This window comes from Pleurodeles waltl, chromosome 10 (genome assembly GCF_031143425.1).
Source record: "Pleurodeles waltl isolate 20211129_DDA chromosome 10, aPleWal1.hap1.20221129, whole genome shotgun sequence".
Classification (NCBI taxonomy): domain Eukaryota; kingdom Metazoa; phylum Chordata; class Amphibia; order Caudata; family Salamandridae; genus Pleurodeles; species Pleurodeles waltl.
In genome coordinates, this window is record NC_090449.1 from 1,045,084,138 (window position 1) to 1,045,108,096 (window position 23,959).

The 23,959-nt window shown below is 46.2% G+C and overlaps 1 protein-coding gene and 1 non-coding gene across 3 annotated transcripts in view; both read right to left on the reverse strand.

The window, feature by feature from the left end:
* Window positions 1-23,959, reverse strand: part of RARB (retinoic acid receptor beta) — a 292,516-nt gene that overhangs the window by 248,930 nt on the left and 19,627 nt on the right. The gene's annotated exons all lie outside the window — the stretch shown is intronic.
* LOC138262534 (U6atac minor spliceosomal RNA) lies at window positions 5,671-5,794 on the reverse strand. Its single transcript, XR_011199254.1, has one exon. It is a non-coding gene; the product is annotated as a U6atac minor spliceosomal RNA (small nuclear RNA).

Here is a 23,959-nt window from a genome sequence, read left to right on the forward strand (position 1 = left end):
AAGTTTTGGGCTCGAGAGCTCCAGCAAGGAAAGCGCCGTTGGCAAGAAACCCGGGATAGGGCCGGCAGAAGGTATTGCAGATGACGAGGTGCCACTTGGCAGGTATTTCGGGGGCAGGGGAGCGCTGCTGGGATGGAGAAAGGTCCCCTGCATGGCTCTGGTGGGCGTTTTCCACCGTCTCAAAATCACCCCATCTCAACACACGACGATCAGTCGTGGGCATGAAGTACTTTTGTGACTTGCATTGATACCCAGAACAGGTACCCGCCTTACCACGTGGCTGCAGCCATCTCGCAGGGCTGCAGAGGTCAGGTGGTGGTCGCCTGTGATACCGTTCACAGAGGCAAATCAGGTCTCTTTACCTAGTCATGTCAGGGGGAGTCGAGATCCTAGCCTCTTTACGGCACATCAGGTCTCTTTACCTAGTCATGTCACGGGGAGTCGGGATCCTGGCCTCTTTACAGCACACCAGGTCTCTTTACCTAGTCATGTCAGGGGGAGTCGGGATCCTGGCCTCTTTACGGCACATCAGGTCTCTTTACCTAGTCATGTCAGGGGGAGTCGGCTCCTGGCCTCTTTACGGCACATCAGGTCTCTTTACCTAGTCATGTCAGGGGCAGTCGGCTCCTGGCCTCTTTACAGCACATCAGGTCTCTTTACCTAGTCATGTCAGGGGGAGTCGGGATCCTGGCCTCTTTACGGCACATCAGGCCCCTTTACCTAGTCATGTCAGGGGGAGTCGGGATCCTGGCCTCTTTACGGCACATCAGGCCCCTTTACCTAGTCATGTCAGGGGGAGTCGGGATCCTGGTCTCTTTACGGCACATCAGGTCCCTTTACCTAGTCATGTCAGGGTGAGTCGGCTCCTGGCCTCTTTACGGCACATCCGGTCTCTTTACCTAGTCATGTCAGGGGGAGTCGGGATCTTGGTCTCTTTACGGCACATCAGGTCTCTTTACCTAGTCATGTTAGGGGGAGTCGGGATCCTGGTCTCTTTACGGCACATCAGGTCTCTTTACCTAGTCATGTTAGGGGGAGTCGGCTCCTGGCCTCTTTACGGCACATCAGGTCCCTTTACCTAGTCATGTCAGGGGGAGTCTGCTCCTGGTCTCTTTACCCGTGCCAACTTAGGCTGCCACTCCCCCACTGCCAATCCTTCGCCTGTCCATGTGGGACATGGATGTTGCACGTGTGCACCGTTTGGCAGGTGTACAGAGTGTGTGTGAGGACATGTATGACACAGACGGCCATGGCCACACCAGGATCCATTTAACATTTTCTGCATTCAAGTGGGACCTGGGACTGAGGGTCGGAGGGGCCCAGACACCTGATGAGAACAGGATATTACAGGGATCCTCTTTAGTTGCTCAAATTGATGAGTGCTTAAGAGACAAGAAAGAGCCCCCCTTTGAAGTTGGGGATTGTTGCCTGTCCTTTCCTTACCTATTGTCCTCTGGAAAGTCTACCTTTCAGGTTAAAAGGCAGCCAAGTGCCTTTCTGGCCTTGTTTTGGCCTTTTCCTGCTCGGAGGTTCCCAGCAGCAGCCAATCTTCCTGCCCACACTTTCTTGCCTGGACCAGTCTGAAGGAAATTAAATGAGGGCAGAATTGCCTAGAAAGTGGTCTGCTGGAACACGCAGCCCCTGTCTGTCACTTTAGGATACAGATGGGACAAATACTTCCAACCAGGGTGCCATGATTTCTCTACAGAAATCAGTGACCCTCACACCACCTGTGTCTGAAAAGCTCTGCTCTAGGGTTGGAGGTATCCAATACCAACTTCTCTTGCCAGGTTCTGGACACAATAACCTGGGAGCTTCTCTTAAGAAATGCCAGGCCTTTAGAGCTGACCATCTGCTCAGGATGGGCACTGCAGACATCCCTGCACAAGGAAGTCACTACTCCGAAGAAGGGAGGCACGAGGGAGCAGAGGCAGGATGAGCCAAAGAAATCCACTTCTGAAGATGGAAAGGACCTGCACCCCTCTGCGAGTGTGTGATCCCGCTGTGGAAGTGAAAAGATGTGCCCCATGGATGGATGGGACAGAGGAACAAATGCCATATATGTTCAGTTGCAGCACTAAAGTGCCAAGAAGCAACACAGCACTAAAGAGGATAGTGCTTAATTTGTGCCAGTGTTTACCGGTGCCAAGCACCGGCACCAATTTATAAACACCGGCACTTAATTATATCTGCCTACCACGCAGTGGCTGTCTTTTTAAAGGCCAGCAAACTGTTTCACACTTCCATATACTTAAAAACCAGAAAGATCTAGTGCTTCTCCCCAATAATTAACACTCAACGTGGCCTGCAATAGTTTAAGTTGTCACATTTGTGTGAGTTGGGCCCCGGCACGTACATTTTCACAAGTTAATTGCTGGATTGGACCCCAGTCTGCAGTTCCTGCTCAGAAGAACCAAGAGTACCAGAGGAAACCCACTTCAACCAAGAGGCTTGAGTCCAGAAATAACTCCTCGCCAAGGCCACAAGGCATGGACGTCTAGCTTCTTTGGGTGATGGGTGTTATGTCTGGCCTGAACAAGATTCCGAGCCACAAGCCACGAGCAGCCAGCACTGACTCTGACACCCTCCGCGGATGGTGCTGCAAGTGCTGTATGCGCTGAGCATCCATGTGACGGGAAGGTTGGGGCAGAGTCACTTCTCATTGCACTTTGGGGGGTGTGATGGTGCACCATGTTGAGCCACATAGCCCCACCTAGGATCTCAGTCTAGGCCTGCACCAGCAAAGAACTAAGGGCCGGATTTAAGTATGTCGGGCGGGTGACTCCTTCACAAAGGTGACAGATATCCCGTCCGCCGTATTACGATTCCCATAGAATATAATAGGCTCGTAATACGGGGACGGGATATCTGTTGCGTTTGTGACAGTAACTCCATCCACCAATCTCTAAATCAGGCCCTAAGGAGGATCATGGATGAGGTAATGAGCACACCCCTGAGAGCAGAGGAGAGGTGAGCCTGCTACCCGCAGGGAGGGGCTCCTAAGACCCACTGACCCAGACCCCAGCCAGTATCTCCCCCCCCCCCCCCCCCCAAGATTGTTCGACCATCAAGCCCGCAACTGCAAAAAGTTCCCCGTCACTAGTCAGACTACTGCGCATGAATACGCTGGGAGGTTGTCACCCTGGGAGCAGTATGTGTTGTCTCCCTCAGAGTCACTGAGAGATAGTAGTGCTAACCAGGGTACTTGTTACTGGTGAGATCTCTCTCAAACAGAAAGAATACTCTCCTCTCACAGACTTGGGCCCTAATTCTGAGAGAAGAAAGCTGGTCTCGGCTCCTGGAAGAAGGAATGCTGTCCTCTCACAGCCCTGGTCTCAGCTCCAGAAACAAGGAATGATGTTCTCTCACAGCCCAGGTCTCAGCCCCACATAGAAGGAATGCGGTCCTCTCACAGCCCAGGTCTCAGCCCCACACAGAAGGAACGCTGTCCTCTCACAGCCCAGGTCTCAGCCCCACACAGAAGGAACGCTGTCCTCTCACAGCCCAGGTCTCAGCCCGAGACAGAAGGAACGCTGTCCTCTCACAGCCCAGGTCTCAGCCCCACACAGAAGGAACGCTGTCCTCTCACAGCCCAGGTCTCAGCCCCACACAGAAGGAACGCTGTCCTCTCACAGCCCAGGTCTCAGCCCGAGACAGAAGGAACACTGTCCTCTCACAGCCCAAGTCTCAAGCCCCAGAGAGAAGGAACGCTGTCCTCTCACAGCCCAGGTCTCAGCCCCACACAGAAGGAACGCTGTCCTCTCACAGCCCAGGTCTCAGCCCCACACAGAAGGAACGCTGTCCTCTCACAGCCCAGGTCTCAGCCCCACACAGAAGGAACGCTGTCCTCTCACAGCCCAGGTCTCAGCCCGAGACAGAAGGAACACTGTCCTCTCACAGCCCAAGTCTCAAGCCCCAGAGAGAAGGAATGCGGTCCTCTCACAGCCCAGGTCTCAGCCCGAGACAGAAGGAACACTGTCCTCTCACAGCCCAAGTCTCAAGCACCAGAGAGAAGGAATGCGGTCCTCTCACAGCCCAGGTCTCAGCCCCACATAGAAGGAATGCGGTCCTCTCACAGCCCAGGTCTCAGCCCCACACAGAAGGAACGCTGTCCTCTCACAGCCCAGGTCTCAGCCCCACACAGAAGGAACGCTGTCCTCTCACAGCCCAGGTCTCAGCCCGAGACAGAAGGAACGCTGTCCTCTCACAGCCCAGGTCTCAAGCCCCAGAGAGAAGGAATGCGGTCCACTGACAGCCCAGGTCTCAACCCCACACAGAAGGAACGCTGTCCTCTCACAGCCCAGGTCTCAGCCCCAGACAGAAGGAATGCATTCCTCTCACAGCCCAGGTCTCAGCCCCACAAGGAAAGAATGCTTTCCTCTCATAGTTGAGGTCTCAGCCCCAGATAGAAGGAATACTGTCCTCTCACAGCCCCGGTCTCAGGTCTCAGCCCGAGATAGAAGGAATACTTTTCTCTCACAGCCCAGGTCTCAGCCAGAGACAGAAGGAATAATGTTCTCTGACAGCCCAGGTCTCAAGCCCACACAGAAGGAATGGTGTCCTCTCACAGCCCAGGTCTCAGCCCGAGACAGAGGGAACGCTGTCCTCTCACAGCCCAGGTCTCAGCCCGAGACAGAGGGAACGCTGTCCTCTCACAGCCCAGGTCTCAGCCCGAGACAGAGGGAACGCTGTCCTCTCACAGCCCAGGTCTCAGCCCGAGACAGAAGGAATGCTGTCCTCTCACAGGCTTGGACGTTACCACTGAGTGGCAGGGACTTTCATCTCTCAAGTCTTGTGCATTCCTTTTCCACATCGCCCCGGAAGTACTCCAAGCAGTAAGGAACAGCTTGGCCCCTGAGCCGCAGGCAGCTACGCGCCGTTGTCAGCACTCTTGTTACACCAGCTGAAAGTCACCACAGTGACTGATTCATGCCCCCCCCCCCCAGGTGACTGATTCATGCCCTCCCCCCCCCCCCACTTGAGAGCAGAATGACACTGTCCAGCACAAATGCCGCAGACACAGAGCTGGAGTGACGGGCACTGAAATATTTACACATAAATCTACACGTGTGAAGCGCGGCCCTAAGGGGTGTCCATTAGTGCAACGATATACTCCGCCGCGGCGGGCGGGTGGGCGCGCACGAGGAGCGCACTTCAGCCTCACTGTGTACCAACAGGAAGAAGGGATCTTGTTTGTAAAAGGAAAGTGCTGGAAAGCAACCAGGCCAGGCCTTTCCAAAATGTTTTTTTTTTTTTTTTTTGCAGTTTTATACAGCGCGAGCTCGGCCCGAAGGTATTGGAGCGCTTTACATGAGCACCAGTTACATTACACAAGGACACATTCGTTGTCCTTAGGCACAGGGAGATTAAGTGATTTGTCCTTTGTGAGGTGGGAGTCACAAGTCTGCATATACACCATGCTGTGCCGACTGGCTGTTCCCTGTCGCTTGCCGTCCGCAACGTACCTCCCTGACGCTAGATATGGCGGTCGTGGGGTCGCGGTGTTGTGCGCAGCATTGTAAAGGGGAAGCCGGTAGACCCTTGCTGCACGCCTTAAAAGAAGCAAGCTCCGCACGGAGGAAAGTGACTGGGGGGATGAGCTTCCAGCATTCGTGAAGCCCTCCCAAGCGTACCTCGTCAAGGCAACGCTTCTGCCCGAACTTCCTGTTAGGAAAAGCATGGTTATACGCCACAAAGTGTCAGTGCCTTAACCATACAGGTGTTTTAAAGGCTACCCTGACCTCGTCCATCCTGGTCAAAGGGAGTGGCAACCTTCTCTCCTTTCATACCACACAACCTGAGCAATTCACCCATCTCTACAAGAGTTAGCCATCTCCATGTTGTTCACTGGTCGTGTTGTGCGTATCCTGGTCATTATAAGCACTGGTGTGCTGGCTCCAGGTGGCACCACCCATCGCAACGCCTTTTTCCAGGTCCGTTGTCTTGGCTGCAGGTGCTCGTATGGTGGCCCGGTGCGCTACTCCAGCGATCCTCCTTGCTGCCACCAGTAGCATGTCTGCAATTTCTGAAGCGCCAGCAACAAGCCTCTGCCCTGGAGTCACTGCCCGCTCTCCGGTCCTACCGTCCTGCAGCTCACGGTATCAAGCTTGGGGTATGCGGTGTTCTGCTCTTCTGAGTTCTGGAGAAGAGAGGGGACCATCCTCCACCAGGCCTTCCTGGCGCTGGTAACAGATGACGATAGCGGTACCTTCTTCCGGCGAGTTGAAGTCCTCCCGTTTTGGCTTTGCAACTCCTGCTATTGTGACACCAAGCAAAGGCCTTTGGATTAAAGCCACTGCTGTCCCAGTGATGCACACAGTTTGCCCCATTCCAGCAGCTCTTGCCCTGGGCTGCCCTGGCCACTCCTCTTCTTGGTTACTTGGTCTGCATGGTGTCAGTTATCCGCACTATGGTCTGTGGCTCCTTCTTGATACCGTGATGCAGCAGGCCACCTCCTCCGTACCACAGCTCGACCACTTAGCAGGGTCCGAGCGAGGTCCTCTCCATGATCCAATGCGACCCTCCCGAGGTCTCATGAGTGGTTCCATGGTGTCCTCACTGTCCTGATTTGCCCAGAATCACAGGATGCTGAGCCGATGCTGAGCCGACGCCGAGACTCAAACCTGGTTCTCATGCTCCAAAGTCGGCAGCTCTGGCCGTTACACCAAATCCTCTCCCTGTTCATGTTGGAAGTTCCACATAAAAGGTGAGACAGCATGTATCCCTCCCTCTAGGATGCTGGGTACTTGGTCTGAGTTCCTAAATACCTGAAAGGGGACGCGCAGGGTTCTAAGAAGCTCCTCAATAAATATATGCCATGGAAAGCTGAAACGCTGAAGTCATCGCTACCCTGCTGTGAAGCTTGGCCTAGCACTAAACAGGTGCCCTGAAGGTTGAGTCACATAAACTATTACACACTTAATGATTATGTACGGATAGTGAACCCCCAAATGTGGTTTCTAACGATACTGCAAGTAACTGAGAAATTACAAGTCCACATAGAGCCACAAGACTAATGTTGAGTGCCTTTACAAGGAAATGGAACCTTGAAGTGACTTAAAAAATTCTTAAAAGTATCAAGCGGGGGTGCATTATTCCATATAATGAGCACCATTGGAATAATGTGGCAGGGGAGGGCCAAATTATGCAACAGGGTTAACTAAATTATGTGGTAAAAAATGACGAACTGCAGCATGATGCAGCACATTTTGGGATAGTATTACTTGATTATTTTGCCATTTTTACACTTGTTAACACTGTCTGGCTATTGGTTGCACCTCATTAGTACCAGTTTAACACCCAAATATAGCAATAAAACAAAAGAAAGGTCACCAGTCAACCTTTGCAAACGGCCTTCTACTGTGCATAAACACCTGTCACTGCGTTTTTAGTAACTTTTGAACCGTTTGAGCTACAAATATTTTTTAGTTAAAATCTGCAGAATAAGCTGCGGAAGATGGATTATGTGTCAAAGGTGACAAATCTATAATTATGTGAAAAATGCTGCACAATCACATAATTCCAGTGACCCCGCATATAGGGAGCGGGCCCGGGAGGCAGCTGGACCACAGAGCTCATGCCGCGACGCCACTGGGTGACGCCCAAGTGCTTCCATGCACCTTCGCCCTGCCGTGCTGACCCATCATGCTTTTCAAGCTCTGCTGGGCAGCCCCACAGTGTGGGGCCTCTACCCGCAGGGTGCATCGTGGGATGGGGAGAATGCAAACCATCAACCCATTAGCATGAGGCACTCATGCACCCGGGCATCACTGCTCACCCATTCATTTGTAGAAGATCATCACTAGTGACAACATACATTCTTATTTTAGGCACAAACTGATGTCACAATATACATGTTATAAGAAAAGGATCTAGCCCATACTATGATAAAATTACTGTCTCACACTCTTCATACAGAAATGTAAAGGCCCAGTCAGTGGTATAACTTTAAAAAAAGAATAGCTCTTTAATAACTTTCAGTTATTGGAAACACGAGAAATATTGTTTGAAATGGCAAGTTGCTAGCCATAACTGTATTCAGGAAAATAGCTTTAGGGGTATAGCTCTATCTCGCGGATTAGTTGGCTGTTTATTTCATTGTTCATTTTGTTATTTGTTTCGGTGTAATCCTATCCTAGGATATAATAAGCCAATGTTAGCTTATGGGTGTTCAGCACCACGGAGAGCTCCAAAGCTGTCCAAAGTTCTAACACTTAATTTGGGTCTCAATGGAGGTTCCTGGGTTGTGGTATTTCAAAACCAAATAAGGGAAATGCTGATGTCATAATTAGTGACTATACTTCACAGATTCCTCATGATTACAAGCTACTTTTCTGGATATATGTTGAATAAGCCAAGTCAAACCAGAGGTCTCTAACCTTTTTGGTAGTAAAAGCTACTCATTTTGATGAAAATGGACCAGAGCTACGAACATATTAGAATTTTAATACTGACCACATCAGACAGGTTTACATGTTTGTTTTAAATATAAACTTTTTAGATTTTGTAGGATGGGCTGCACACAGGAAAGCTATTTATGAGTAGCTCACCAGCTACTCGTTGGAGACCCGTTGGGTAGTTTAACTATTCTACAGGGGTGCCAGACTAGTCCCTTGCTAGGCTTGGGCAATGAAAAAACTACCCACTGGCTTTGATTGAAAAAACTGAACAAGGAATTGCTGCAATGGCACCAGATAGACTCCTCAAAATATTTCTGCATCTTTGGATTCATTGATGTTAGCCTCATAACATTAACAGTCATGAGTCCTAAGGAAATTTGTCTCACTCCATAGAAAGATGTTGTCATCCAAGCCCAGAGGGGGATCAACGAGTCACAGATGTAACTTTCTGATGGTTCAGTGGACAAGCTCTAGCTCCGTGGCCACAGAGGCCACACAATTCTTTAACAAAGGCCAGCAGGGTGAACAAGGGTAACGTAGAGAATGTCTTACACCACTCAGCTGTGAAGATGGTGGAACAGCCCATACTAAATGCCTGTCCACGTTCTGGGATTCTGGGCATAATCAAGGAGTGGGTCACTCTTTAAGAAGGTTTGTGATGTTGAAAAGGAGCATGCTCATTGGGTTCAGTCTCTATTCCAAGAATCTGGTCAACTGACATTGTCGTTGTTGGACAGTTCTCCTCTGTCTGCACAAGCTGGGAGCTGGACAACTGTATATAAATAGGGGGATCTTCCCTGAGAATTCTTTGCATTGGGTTTTGGCTCCACATGGACATTCAGGCAGGCAGAGCATCAGGGCAGTGCACAATAAGTTTCAGACTTTCCCCGGAGTCAGGGAGACATACAGTGAGCAACTTGATGGCCAGGAAGCACCACAGGGTCATTCAATTCACATCAGCGTGAGTCTTCAAATTACTGGCTCAAGGAGGAAGTGCAACTCCAATCAGCATTGGTGCCATCTTCAAACCTTTGGGTCTTAGCAAAGGTTTGGGGTGACTGTAGCACTAGGACGCCTACGCACAGCTACACAACGTACAAATTCATTCAAGCTGATGAGCCTTTTCCTGGATCACTGAAGTTGGAAGGACCAACCCAGCACTATCAAAGGTGAGGCTGTCTTCTGGGTACTTGATATGAGACAGACGTTCAAGCTCCCAGCCGTTAATTCTCTGGACCAGCTTGGTTAAATAGTCAAGGCCTAGTTCAGGGGAGATGGCCTCGACTGTTAATTTTGACTTACACTGTTTCATGTTGAGACTTGATACAATGTAACGCCATTTTTATTACACCATTAAAAAAGGGATGTCAAGTAAGGGTTGTCACTTTGTTAAAGAACAGCTTTGATATCACAAATGATCAATACACCAATACATTGTAACCCCAGACTTACTGTTTGTGAGCACCAAACTGTTGACATTGTTTGTTTGTATTAGCAATAGTGATTCCGTTGTTATACCTGCTAAAAGTACACTAAACCCTTAGCATTATTGCAAATTTACAAGTATTTTAAACACACTGCCTACAGGAAATGACCATCTTTGTGGTGTTTAGCCGCAGATTTTTGCCTTATCACCTTTTTGCTGGCTGTAGAACTCTGTGCACTGCTATGCAGTGGTAAGGTGCCTGCCCTCCTCATTCTCAGGGAACATCTGTGCAGATGAGCACATCTTATGACACCAGGTTTTTATAGATGTGTCATTAATCATGGCATATATTTATCGTGGGTGTTTTTCTCATGATTGGGTGTTAGTACGTTTTCCCTCAAGGCACAATGTTTTGGCTAAACATTACATCTCACAGCACAGTATTACTGTAGGAGTGTCATTTCACAAAGCACAGTTTTTATTATTGCCGTCTCTCTCCTGGCACAGTTTTTCTGACGAGCATTAAAGCCCGCTGCCGAGGGCTTATAACAGTTTTTAAAGTCCCTGAAACCCGTGTTGTAGGCCCGAGCCATTGATGAGGACCTTCAACAAAAGCTACAGCACAAGGCAAAAGGGCCGTAAGGCTATTAGAACATTCCACCCAGATGGGGTGGGGTAGAAGTTTATAAATTAAAAAGGGAGAAACAGAAAGACAAACATCAGAGTATCGGAGCAGAAGGGCTGTATCAGCTATCATTGGCCCTCAGCCACTTTATTGCCTTCTGTGGAGCTCCAATAAGAATTATTGGCCCCTGCTCACGGTGTTACTAGTGGGTAGCACCATCTCCAACAGGCGTTAATGTCTATTTCCCCACGTCACAATTATAGTTGTAATTTGAAGCTGTATATTGAGGGAAAGGGCAATTAACAGCTGTTAATGCCCATCAACACGGCTATGAGTACTACCCTCCCCAATCTTATACGATGCAGACAAATAGATATTCTCACAGGTCCCTTCTCATAGGATTTAGTTTACACTTTTCATAAGTTGCACCAGACCTCTTGAAATGCATTTTGCACCACTTCAAATTACTCATATTTCATTGTTTTTTGCAGTCAATATTTCTGGAAATCTTTTGAGACACGTGTTTCATGGTGTTTGCGTTGGGACTGTTTACATGGTGCTTATATATAACTGTGGTGAAGTGCCAAACGAAGCATGGTCCGTGTCACTGGCTCAACAGATTTCTTCCTGCTCAGAGCCCTTTGGGGTGCTTAGCACACACTTTTTTTTTGCAGTTTTATATGGCGCAAACTCGACTCGAAGGTGTTGGAGCACATTACGCATTACACGAGCACCAATACATTACACAACATTGCATTCGTTGTTTATACGCATGGGGACATTAAGTGATTTACCCAGAACTACAGGATGTTGAGCCAATGCCAGACACAAACCTGGTTCCCTAGCTCCAAGGTTGGCAGCTCTGGCTGTTGCAACACAACGTCCACTCTTCACATTGCAACAGCCCTCCTGCGATGTACCATGGTACTGAACTCAACCATAGTCGTCATTCTATACAGGCACCTCTCTCTTCATTATCATATAGCAAGAACTATGGGCCTGATTTAGATATTGACGGACGGGCTACTCCGTCACAACAGTGACAGATATCCCGTCTGCCAAAATCTAAATCTCATTGGATTTAGATTTTAGCGCATGTGATGTCCATTACCTTTGTGACAAAATAACCCATCTACCAATATCTAAATCAGACCCTATGTCTTGTCGCTACCTGAGTGGCTGTTAGCCATTTATCCTTCTGAGAACAAAAATGAGTAAGTCAGCACTGCTGGAGTTTAAACCGGTGATCTGCAAGGTACCTACTAACCTTCTCAGCGGAAGCTCAACCAACTTGATTATTGCACCAAAAGATGCATATACTTAGGATGAGGCGGTAAACTCAAAGCGTTTTGCAGTGGCACGTATGGGGGCTTTCGGTATCTTTGCGATGGCCGGCGCGATCGCCTGTAAATAAATCTGCAATCACAAGTTATTTAATGAATTAGGAATTAAAAGACATTGAACAGTGGGGGTGCTACAATTTGCGCAACAGCCCGTTTGATTGGAAATGCATTGGTTCCGCCAACGCTGCGAATGACTCTATTATTTGGCAATTTCAAGGGTTAGGATACGCTTTCGACGCATCGCCCGGTATGGCTCGGCTTTAGGCCTCAAAACCTTAATTTCTCCTTGTTTAATTAAAACAACACATTGACTGAGACTCATGTGAGAGGAGAAATTAGGCAATAAAATGAAGGGGAAGAAGGACATGGAACTGGGCAGGAGAATGTGATAAAGAGAGTATCAAGTAGATGTAGCGTAGCTCAGTGGGTTCATTGCCTACTGCTACAAGCTTCAGGTAGAGTTTCCAAACTTCGAAAGCTCACCTCAACTACTCACCCTTTCATGGTCGATATTACAGCGCTTGAACTGAGTGGTAATAACACGTTATTTTATTTTCATGAGGGGCTTTGGTTTGTTGCCGACCCTTTATAAAAGGCTCTAAATGTATGTCAACCGATCAACCAATATCTCTCAGAGCTGGATACCCCCAGTCCTTGTGTGCCATACACCTGAAGGAAATTCCAGTTGACCAGTTACAAATGGTTCTTACTGGATCCAGTTACAAGTGTATGGACTTTTTAACATACCCTGAACTACTTTGGAGAAACACAGTTGGTCCAAGTTGCCATTGTAACTGTGTATTGTTGGGTGTTGGTTCAGCTGGAGTTTGTTTTTAAGCAATAAATATTCTGTTTACTGTTTCAGATGAAAGCAGGGCTGGCTCTGGGGTAGTGCGACCGGTGCCACCGCACCGGGTGCGGACTTTGGGTGGGGGTCACCTGTTTGCAAGTATGTTATTGTTTTAAAAACACCTGCTGTGCGTTTCTTGCCTCCAGCAGTTTTCAGGCAAAAATAAAAACTTTCAAGGTAACCGTGGTGATTCCTGGAGAGAGATCAGGGTTTTGTCCGATGGAAGTTTTGACGCATCATTGAGTAGCGCAGAGGGTTAATATGTCTGTTGCAAGAACCATGCAGCTCACAAACTGCATATAATGTGAATAGGTTATTGGGCTACTGCTTTTGTCAGAGAGATCCTTTTGTTGCTTGTAGTTTATAAGTTAAAATCCTAATATATCATCAAAGAACTGCATGCATACTGCAAGGTATAGATAAGAGCGTTGTGATTATTACCCAGTATTTCATTAACCTAATGTTGCAAAACGGGTTCAATTGAGTAGAAATCAATTCTTATTATTAGAGAGATCCCCCAACCATGGTGTTACGTTTTAAATATTGAGTTTGTGCTTCTCCAGACCAAGCACTCTTAAACTACACCGCCTACCAGTATAGATGAAATGTGACTCCCTATACCCTGTAATACACTGTCCTATGTAACATTTCCTATACACTGATTTACACACATATGATGATTCTCTCTGTTTAATGTGTGTGTGATATAAAGTGCTCTGACATCCTACACTGGTATGGGTGGTGCTACAAAACTAATTAAATGCGTCTGAGAGAGAGAGTAGTTATGGAGACTTGAGGGGCACTGTTAAAGGGTGGTAGTGAGGGAATTTGTGGCGGAGGTGGTCATTGGGGGGCGCCAACAAACACTGTCGCTCAGAGTGCCACCAGCGCTAAAGCCGGCCCTGGCTGAAGGTATTTAGTCCTGAATGCCCATAGGCCACATCTGTATCCAGCAAAAACCATTTGTAATTGGTCCGCCTTGTTCCCCAGGCCTGGCCTCCGTCCTCATCCCTCTATTCACGGCCCCTCCCAGCTGCCTCTAAAAATGAACACCCCGGAGTATGACGGATGTCAGCTGGGACACTAATTGTTAATATTGACTTCCCATTTGGCCGCCATTACACGTGCGCCGAAGGCCGCCTGACAAAGAGCGATGGCGCGCGGACTACTGTGAGTGTTGCGTCTTTGTCTCTGGTCGATATTAACGGGCCCGTTGGAAGGAACAGCTAGATCAAATCACCGTAAATCACGACACAAGGCCCTATCGGGGTATTTATTTCACGGCGTTCAAGCTTGGTGTCTCTTACGACAATGGTTGAATCCATTCCACATATCACAGCTCCGAGAAGCCGTCAGTCAGTCAACTGTGGCAGTCTTCCGCGATATTATGTGGCAAAGAGCTGCCATTTAATAGTGTAGGTGGATGTGGACTAAGAAGGCTTGTTTATGGTGGGAATTTCAAAATCTGATTGAAAGATTGACAGGCAATCTAGAGGAGGCATATTTTTCTAAAAGGAATAACTGTAATAAGCATCTTGAAATGTACAGTTTATATTCAAGATAATGGGGAGCTGACGTTTAGGGTTGATGGCCCCATAGCTACCATGTTTCCCTGGTCTTCTTTAATAATTAAATAAGCAAGACTACAAGTCCCAGAATTCAAAGAAAAACCGTCGACTGGAGCAGCTAGTCACGTATGGACCTCGGAAACTTGGCAGGGATGGAAGGATCTCTTCAGAACACCTCTCGAATGACCACTGCTGTCCAATGGAGCATCAGTGCAATGGATGGCTCAGTCTGACAAAATGGTTTCACCTGTGGGGCCACAGCTTTACGTGGGATTTAAAAACTTTTGGGTCTCTATAAGGGGCGTGACTTATGTAATTAAGGGCATGGCTTAAACATGTAAACTAAAAATCTGTGCTTCCCATAGCATGCTGTCTCACAGCTATTTTGCTGCTGTGCCTTCTGTTATTTCATGCAGATATATTACACAACAACTGACGTACAACTAAAACAAACCAGGACTATTGGTTTTGTCAGTGGTTGCTAGCTGTGTAAGATAAATGAGTAACAACAATTAGTTTGCTGTAAATAAAATTCAAAATATTCAGTTCTGAAATGATGAGACTGAATTAAAGAGTACTGCGACCCGTGGCAGGGTTCGTGCGCTTCAGAGTGCCTCAGTTTCTTCCCTCTAGGACGCTACATCCGCAGTCTACGTTGGACACCCGCACCCTTTTTGTCTTTCCCTCACTCCTTTCTGAAACCCTCCATCTCCATGTCTCAAACTTCATCTCTTTCCTCTTCAACAACAACTCTTCGGTGGCATAACAAAGGCCCCTGCAGCCCCTGCGGGGGCTCTGAGCTCAAGCACACCCCTCAGCACAGCACCCTGGCCTGAGAGCTCCTGAGTGAGTCTGGAGGGGGGCTCTGTATTATTTGCAGGATGGGCTCAATCTTTATGCCACTGCAACTCGTTTCAGTCTCCCATGTACACAGTTCATTGCATTTCCTTCACTTCACCCCCAAACACACACAAAGCACACCCACTCGCCTCTACGCACTACATTTGCATTTACTTTCGCCAGGTCAATATTTTAACAATTATTTGTATCTTTTTTAGACAAATTGGAATAGAATTACGGTTGCAACTGGCACACACGACGATTGCTGTGTGCACTCTGCAGAGAGGCCAAGGATTGGATGAGCCTGTATTTTGAACACACTTTTGACCCACTGACAGCCACTGTGAGAAACTTGCCCTCCCTTCAGCCTGAACCCCAGAACTTTCCTTCAGCCTCAACCCCAGAACTCTCAATCCTGGTTTGTTATAAATTCCTGGGAGGTCATTCCGTTGAAAGTATTAAATAAACAAGGGTAACATGAGGGACAAAAAAAAATGTCAGCAACATAACAGCCAACTCATAACAAACACTCTTAGGGAAATGAAGATCCAGAAAATATGTGAAATACAAACAGAAACTAAATCACTGACTTGGGTTACCTTGACATGTTTTACATATATTGTTCAGAAAGCGAGCAGGCTTTGTCTGTAAATTAATGGCATGACTATAGGCTGCTCTAGGGACCCTTTTCCATATTAGCATTTAATTACTACCAGATCTGAGACCCAGAGGGACCCAGGCCACTTAAAGCCCTGTGTACAGCTTCCCCAGTAGTAACTCACAACAAACACTCCATTGTTATCGGTGAAAAGGTCCCCCAGAGGATTCTCTACAGACCCCTCACCCCAACATCTTCACCCCATAAAGGGGTTTATGAGGAACCAACAAATTGGATCTAAAACCAAAGATGTGATAAGGGAAAAACATATTGGGTCTCAATTATAAAAAAACAATAACAAATGCATAGGCATTTGGCATTTTAAATAACATTCTCCATTAAAGAAAGGGAAAGATTGTTTGCTTTTAAAAAAGAGTATTTAAATTTTACTAGCAAAAATATCAAAATTTATGGAACAAAAATTATTTTTATGTGATTGTATGCTATGTAGCGGACATCGTGTCAGAGATGGCCCACCTTGGGAGCCCCCTCACACCCATTGGGGGATGAAGCTGGAAATCAGGTCAAAACTTAGTTCCTTGGCACAGGCCCCATCCCCCACAGACCTGGGGCCATTGTTGGAGTGCCTTATGTATGCCCTGGACAGCTGTGTAACTGCCCCACCCAGTATTCTTGTACCAAAGACCAGTGGTGTAACAAAGGCCCCCGGAGCCCCCGTGGTGTGGGGGTGGCCCGAAGCTCCAGGGGGGGCCTTAACTAGTATCCTGACCTGAGAGCTCCTGAGTGAGTTTGGAGGTGGGGACCCTCCAAGTACTGTGCAGGAGGGCCTCCTCAAGTTTTATTACTCCACTGCCAAAGGCCCGCAGAAGCCCACAACTTTTGTTTGCAGATTTAAATGGGGGAATTCGCCCCAAAGGTGTTGGAGCCCTTTACATGAGCAGTAGTTACATTACACAAGGGCACATTCATTTTTAAAATTTTCCGGCACAGGAAGACTAATTGATTTGCCTAGAATCACAGGATGTTGAGTCAAAGGTGAGACTCGAACCCAGCTCCATAATTCCAAAGTCTGCAGCTCTCCGGACAACCCAAGATCACCCCAATGCAATTGGCATGTGTGTCAACCTCACGGAGGTGCCTGGACCACCATGCAAAAGAGAAAGGCCGTGGTATATATGGATGTGTGTTCATGCATGTGTGTGCCTATATGTGTGCATGAATGTGAGTGCTTGATCCAGTATAAGCATATATATGTGCGTGTGTGTGTGTGTATGTATGTGCATACAATGTGGTGAGGGGGTGATTACATATGCCTCAGGATGACAGAGGTCTTGATAATGTATTGATAAAGGGGTCACTATAGAAAGGCCCAGGTTATTAACCATAAGTTATATTTGTTTATGTGTATTAAACATATGTTCTTTGGATTATCTCTGTAAGGCACATATGTCAGTAAGTCCATAATGTGCAAGTCTATTTATGTGTCAATTTAATGACATGAAAGGGCGGATGGAAGGATTTATGCATCTGTGTGTTATGCATGTAGATGTATATACATAATATATGTATGGTAATGAATGTGTGCATATGCATAATGCATGCATGTGAATGCATTATTTATGTAGGGGTATTTGTATGAGAATGAACATGTATGTCTATGCCTGCATATATGAGTCTATATAAGAAGGTGTGGCTCCTCCGCTAGGGCAGAGGAGTGTCGCCCCCCCCCGCCAGCAGCTGCTGCAAACCTTTTACCAGTAAACATTAATAAACAATGTTTATTATTGTTTTTTGGTAAAAGAGGTGGGGTCAGAGGCTGTGGCGTGCACTGAGGGAGAGTGCACAGCACTCCCCTTCAAGGCGCATGTATGTTTGGCCGGCCGTCTCTGGCAGGCCAAACACACATGCGTAAGCACAGTCTCCCAGTCTGCCTGGAAGCACCCTGGCTGGTCGCTCCCAGACAATCTTAACGCTGCTCTGAGCAGCGTCAGGATTGGCCGCAGGGCAGGCTGGGAGCCTCTGCCTGCAGCCTGCAGGATAGGAGCAGCGTGGAGGTGACTATGGCGGCTGCAACGATCCAGGTAAGTTAAAAAAAATTACATATATTATTCCCTTCCCCACCCCTAATTAGCACCGAGCCCCTCCTGCATATTAGTATCAGTGGATGTGCATGAAGCATGTATTTCTGAGTGTATTTGTATAGAGCAAACCTAACCAAAAATAAGCAGATCTCTGAACAGGGTCAAAGCGAAGGAAGGCCTATTGTCTTGTGTTTTCCTTTTCTGCACTTCTTCATTTCCATCTGACAGAATCCGAGGTGTGCCCTGAGCCACTGAGGGTGGCCAGTTCATCACACAGCAGGGGTGCGGGTCGAAATGACTCGGTAGATGGCGCAGGTGGTTTGAACATAGTGCGGCAGGCAGGGGCAGCCAGTGGAGTTCCTTTGGGGTACGGGTGATGTGGTTGTATTCTTCTGGCCCTTGATGAGGCATGCTGCAGTATCTAAGATGGCTTTAAGGGGAGTTAATAGGAAGACTTGGAGGCCATGTCCAGAGCACTGCCCCCATCCGGGTGCGAAGGTATGAGGGCTCTAACAGCAGTTGTGAAGTTGCTTTCTGGAAGGAGACAGAACTGGTATCATGCCCTTTTGGTTCTTCTATTGAGCTTGTCCTTTAGGGTTGGTGTCCAATGAGTACAGAAAATATATATATATATATTTACAGGGAAGTTATAGTAAGGTTGAAGTTTTTACCATACAAAACCATAGAAATTCAGCAGTTATAGTTATACTTATGTTAACAAACTATAACTTGTGGCCTAAAGTTACTTTACGTCATGTGTTACAGTTTCATCCGATATATATATATATATATATATTAACCGAGTGGTGGTCGCCACTGAGTAGTTATAGTTAGTGCCTAGTTTCTATAGAAAAGGATGTTTTTTTATTTGCTTCTATCTTTGATGCCGCTTGACGAATCTTCACAAAAATTTCCCCCAAAATTTGACAGTCACAAAGCGGATTCTGGAAAGTTTTGGGGTGATCTGGCAAGTGAGGGCTTAGAGAAGGGGGGGGGTAAATTTAGACCGTTCCCAATGTTAATTCCCATAGGACAAATAGAACAGCGATAGCGCCAAAACCACAGGACAGAATTACACCAAATTGGTCAGGACGGTAGCTCTTGGTCCAGAAAGAGCCCTTTTTGTTATTTGGTGTAAATCAGTTCAGTAGTTTTTCAGAAATTAAAAAAAATCCAAATTTGGATATATAGGGACGCAAAGGATTCGCAACCCCTCCCAATCTCGTGCTGAGATCTGATTGGCTGTCAGCACTTCAACAAGCAAGTGTTGGCAGCCATGTTGGGACTCGGCTTGAGTTGACTCCCATACAGAAATATAAAAATAAAAAAAAGGGTCCAGGGTAGAGACACAATGGATCCTTAATTCTAGAGGTGGGGTATATATCTGTATGTATGTTTGTCTGCATGTTAGGTGTTTTGTATGGAAGTAAATAATCATGTATGCCTATGTGATTCAAATTGTTTTGGGGGAAGACATTCAAACAATTAAAAAAATACAGCTATTCCAGTCATTCCATTATACTCTATTAAGCCTGTACTTTTCAGTGACATCCATTCTCTATGTTCTTTTCCTTTCCTTTTGGTCCTTTTGTAGGCGGCCTTTTCATTCACATATTGCAGATCTGAGTTTTATAGCATTTTATTAATAGTTTCTACATGTTATTTGATTTCTGGTCTTGTGTTGAATTGTCACTATAGTTACGTGCTATTTCAGTGTTCTTAATTCAATACACATTTATTAAATTAAAACTAAAGAAGTCATTGCATTTCCTTGGTAGTTTAAGTAATTTTATTTTTTTAATGCTTTGGTATCCAACTGCTCCCATGACAGTAGCAGGTGCGGTCAGGTAAAGAGCCCCCCTGACTTCCGGTTCTCAGACCTGAAAACTAGCTGTTTGCGCTGCATTAATCAGATTTGTGAGAGTCCGGTCTGGTATCAAGGGATGGGTCAGGGGTCAGGGGTCCGGGGCTGAGGTGCTGTCGGGACAGTGGTGTTTAGCCAGGGCTGGTATTTAAGCAACAGCAGGAATGCTGGGATTTGTAGTTTCACTTTTCATATTTGATGTAGGGGTCTAATCCCAGTCCCTTAAAGGTAATTCACTGGGTGTTAACCAGTTTAGGAATGTTTCTGAAGTGGTGCAGCCAAAAATTATATTTTAACAAACTGAAATCACTTGGACCTTATTTTTAGAAGTTTCAGTTTCACGTTTTCTGGCTTGAACCACCAAAAAGTGCTTAGTGGGCTTCAGCACGTGATAAAAACGTTTTTGACCCCGAGAAAATGACTCTGTACCTCAAAGTGTAAATATGAATAATGACGTAAAAAGCACCTGTACAGTGCAGTGCGACAGTGACAAGCTCCTGTAACATCCCGTGGTTTGTCATTATGCAACTCGAGACTACATTGCTATTCTGTGATGTTTCTGCTATAACAACATTTTTATTTGTAACACTGTTGCTGGGCCCTAGTATTTTCAGCTATAACACAATGTATGTTTATGTATGATTCTATCCACAGATGGCTCCTTGTATAGTCGAGTATGAGTCAGTGTATAGACGGGTGCAGATATCTGTGTACATGTATGTTTTTACATATATGTGCATAATGTATTTTCAGTAATTTCCTTGCTGTATTCAGGCAGTTTTGTTTTTCTACTTCCAAATGCTACAAACTCGGATTGTCTAGCCGCGGTAGCTGAAATTATGTTATGCATGTAGGTATGTGTTTACATGTGGCACCTTCTGTTTATGCGTGTAGGTATGTGCTTACATGTGGCACATTCTGTTTGTAGGTATGTGCTTACATGTGGCACCTTATGTTTATGCAGGTAGGTATGTGCCTCCATGTGGCACTTTATGTTTATGCATGTAAGTATGTGATTACATGTGGCACCTTAAATGTATTCACATAGGTATGTGCTTACATGTGGCAGCTTAAGTTTATGCAGGTAGGTATGTGCCTACATGTGCCACTTTATGTTTATGCATGTAGGTATGTGCTTACATGTGGCACCTTAGGTTTGTGCATGTAGGTATGTGCTTATATGTGGCACCCTATGTTTATGCAGTTATGTATGCGCCTACATGTGGCATTTTATGTCTATAAAGGTAGGTATGTGCCTACTTGTGGCACCTTATGATTATGCATGTAGTATGTTTGTGCTTACAAGTGGCACCTTATGTTCATGCATATAGGTTTGTGCTTACATGTGCAATCTTATGTTTATGCAGGTAGCTATGTTCCTACAAGTGGCACCTTCTGTTTATGCATGTGGTATGTATGTGCTTATATGTGGTGGTACCTTCTGTTTATGCAAGTGGTATGTATGTGCCTACATGTGGCATTGTATGTTTATACAGGTAGGTATGTGCCTACTTGTGGCAACTTATGATTATGCATGTAGTATGTCTGTGCTTACACGTGGCACCTTATGTTCATGCATATAGGTTTGTGCTTACATGTGGAATCTTATGTTTATTCAGGTAGATGTGTGCCTACATGTGGCACCTTCTGTTTATGCATGTAGTATTTATGTGCTTATATGTGGCACCTTATGTTTATGCAGGTATGTATGTGTCTACATGTGGCATCTTATGTTTATACAGGTAGGTGTGTGCCTACTTGTGGCACCTTGAGTTTATGCAGGTGGGTATGTGCATACATGTGACACCTTATGTTTATGGATAGAGGCATGTGCTTACATTTGGCACCTTATGTTTATGCATGTAGTATATATGTGCTTACATATGGCACCTTCTGTTTATGCATTTAGGTATGTGCCTACATGTGACACCTTATGTTTATGCATGTAGTATGTATGTGCTTATATGTGGCACCTTATGTTTATGCATGTAGGTATGTGCTTACATGCGGCACTTTTATGTTTATGCTTGTATGTGCTTACATTCAGGACTGTATGTTTATCCATGTAAGTATGTGTTTACATGTGACACCTTATGTTTATGCATGTAAGTATGTGCTTACATGTGACAATTTCTTTATACATGTAAGTGTGTGCTTACATGCGGCACTTTATGATCATGCATGTATGTGCTTACATTTGACACTATGTTTATGCATGTAGTATGTATGTGCTTACATGTGGCAGCATATGTTTCTGTATGCGCTTACATGCAGCACTTTATGTTTATGCATGTAAGTATGTGCTTACATTTGACACTTTGTTTATGCATGTAGTATGTATCTTCTTACATGTGGCACCTTATGTTTATGCATGCAAGTATCTGCTTACATGTGGCACCTCATGTGTATGCATGCAAGTATGTGCTTACATGTGGCAGCATATGTTTATACATGTAGTATGTATGTGGTTACATGTGGCAGCTTATGTTTATGCATGTAGTATGCATGTGCTTACATGTGGCACCTTATGTTTATGCATGTATGTGCTTATATGCAGCACTTTGTTTATGCATGTAAGTATGTGCTTACATGTGGCATCTTATGTTTATGCATGAAGGTATGTGCTTGCATGTAACACCTTATGTTTATCCATGTAGTATGTATGTGCTTACATGTGGCATCTTATGTTTATGCATGCAGGTATGTGCTTACATGTGGCACCTTATGTTTATGCATGTAGGTATGTGCTTACATGCAGCACTTTATGTTTATGCAGGTAGTATGTATGTGCTTACATGCGGCACTTTATGTTTATGTAGGTAGGTATGTGCTTACATGTGGCACCTTATGTCTATGCAGGTAGGTATATCCTTACATGTGGCACCTCATGTTTATGGATGTAGGTATGTGCTTCCATGCAGCACTTTATGTCTATGGAGGTAGGATGTATGTGCTTACATGCGGCACCTTATGTTTATGCATGTAAGTATGTGCTTACACGTGGTGTGTATGTGGTTACATGTGGCACCTTATGTTTATGTATGTAGGTATGTACGTACATGCGGCACCTTATGTTTATGCATGTAGTAGCTATGTGCTTACATGCTGTAGTTTGTTTATGCACAGAGGTGTATGCTTACATGTGGCATCTTATGTTTATGCATGTATGTATGTGCTTACATGTGGCACTTTGTTTATGCATAGATGTGTGTGCTTACATGCAGCGCCTTATGTTTATGCATGTAGTATGTATGTGCTTACATGCGGCACCTTATGTTTACACATGTAGTATGTATGTGCTTACATGTGGCACCTTATGTTTATGCATGTCGGTATGTGCTTACATGCGGCACCTTATGTTTATGCATGTATGTGCTTACATGCGGCACCTTATGTTTATGCATGTAGGTATGTGCTTACATGTGGTACCTTATGTTTATGTATGTAGGTATGTGTGTACATGCGGCACCTTATGTTTATGCATGTAGCATCTATGTGCTTACATGCAGCACTTTGTTTATGCCTAGAGGTGTGTGCTTACATGTGGCATCTTATGTTTATGCATGTAGTATGTATGTGCATACATGCTGCACTTTCTGTTCATGGATGTAGTATGTTTGTGCTTACATGCCGCAGTTTATGTTCATGCATGTAGTATGTATGTGCTTACATGCGGCACTTTATGTTCCTGCGTGTAGTATGTATGTGCTTACATGTGGTATTGCTGGTGCAGCTTTTATACTTTCATTTTTAACTCTCATGGGCTTAAAGGAATAAACTTGACAATCTGCTGCACGTGCGCCTGGGTCACACATGAGGTCCAGCCGCCCCCCCACTCCCCCGGGCAGAGATGGGGCTCCTGTCCTCCCACCCCGAGAGAGGGAACAGTGTAACATAAAGTGCCTGACGTGGAACAGAATGGTCATCGCCATCCTCTTCCTCCTTCCGGATTCCTTGGCGGAGGTAAATACACAAACCTTCCGGCCCGAGCGGCGCGGACAGAGCAGGGAGGGGGCCTTGGATTGCGCCCAAGAACAGCAGCGGAGTCAGAGGGCTCCATGGGAATGCAAAGAGCAGAGTAAACACTGGCCTGCTGCAGAACAGCAAATCCCGCAGGATGTCCAGCCTGTGGCGGTGCAGTCTGACTCTCCGAGGTGGGGAGACGGCCTGGAAGCTGGGGGTCAGGTGATCTCACTCTCCGAAGTGGGGAGACATCCTGGAAGATGGGGTCAGGGGATCTCACTCTCCGAAGTGGGGAGACATCCTGGAAGATGGGGTCAGGGGATCTCACTCTCCGAAATGGGGAGACGGCCTGGAAGATGGGGTCAGGGGATCTCAGTCTCC